Below are 1,564 nucleotides of genomic sequence, written 5' to 3' on the forward strand. Positions count from 1 at the left end.
ATCTTCAGATATCCCGCGAAGTCGATATCTCGCGGAAAAACTCTCGAAACAGATCTCAAACAAAACATTTCACATCGAAGAAGGATATGAGACGACAACTCATCACCCTTCTTCCACGCCATAAGTAAGCTTATGAAAAATGCAACTCGGCCATCTTGTCATAAAAACAAAGCCGCAGAGCGGCAGGGATTCAAAGCCACATACGGTCAGTCCCGAAATACGAAATGAGGCCATTTAAGGCCGAAACGTCAAACATTAAAAAAAAATCAAAAAAAAAAATCTCCCGCAAGAGATCTAACCAAAGTCATCCTCAGAGCTCACGCTCCCTCTTCACCCGTCGCTTCGCCCACGCCTGGAGCCGCATCACCTCCGCCTTCTCCGAGCCCCAGATCTTTCCCCTCTGGGCCTTCTGAACACGTCGGAAGAAAGCACGCGGATTTCAGGTCAGCTAGGATGAGATCGAAATCTCCATCCACGACTGCCTAATCTCCCTTGCAGCTGGACAGTCGGGGGAGTCTCACTCTGGAACGACTGAACCACGGCCATCCCACCCTCAATCGTCGCCAAGGCTGAATCCTTGTTCCGGATGCACTCGAGGGAGCCCAGAAAGGCGGAGATCTTCGCCAAGCGAGCCTGAAACTCAGAACGAAGAGCGTCCTTGGCCTCTCGAATCCCGCGGCTCGCTAACCCTGCATCGCCCTCGTTCTGATGCTAAAGACGACGCACCTCCGAAGATTTGGCCATCCTGGTTTTCTTCTCCTTAAGTAATGAACTCGCCGTCTTCCCGAGGTCCCTCTTGAGCTCCCCTATCACGACCTCGAGTTTTGACACTTTCACGGAGTGAGAATCCTTGACAGCCGTCAGCATGGCCTCGGTTTCAGACCATCTACCCTGCAGCTCCAACAACTCCCCGGCGAGACGACTGGTCTTAGAACTGCACTCGCTGATCATCCCGTCGATCAACGACATGAACTGCGAAACGAGAAGAAAGTTAGGGATTTTTGGCAAAGTTGGGCGTATTGAACAAACCTTTCCGTGAAGCCCCGACGCTATGCTCGAGTCTCCTTGCTGCGAAGATTCCCCGTCACCGCCCTTGGTAAACTTCCTCTTCCGGCCCTTAGGCTGAGCAACCGGAAAAATACTAGGAGCGCGCAGCGCTAGAACGATCTCTTTCCTTGCCGGAGGAAGAGGCATAGAGTCAGCAGCCCTCTCCTTATCCTCGACAAGAATCGGAGTCGTGGACGATCCAGCATGTGAAGCTGAAGCATCCGGAACGACCGAGCCTGCGAGAGTTCCCGCATCTCGCGGAGTTACGACCTCGGTCTCATGACCCGGAGCAATGGCCAGTGCAGAAGAGGACGGGAACTCGGTGCCGGCTCGAACCTGTTCCTTCTCGGCTTGGCGACGAACTAGTCTCTCTCGAAAGGAGAGATGGTCGGCAACGCAAGCCGGCGCTTCGACCGGAGAAGTCGGAATCGGAGCCGGAGAGGTAGCCTTCACCCCTCTCAACATCGGAACTTCTCTTGTCACCATGGGAAGAAGACATGTTGAAGGCAAAAGATTT

The sequence above is a fragment of the Brassica oleracea genome, chromosome C6 (assembly GCF_000695525.1).
Source record: "Brassica oleracea var. oleracea cultivar TO1000 chromosome C6, BOL, whole genome shotgun sequence".
NCBI lineage: Eukaryota > Viridiplantae > Streptophyta > Magnoliopsida > Brassicales > Brassicaceae > Brassica > Brassica oleracea.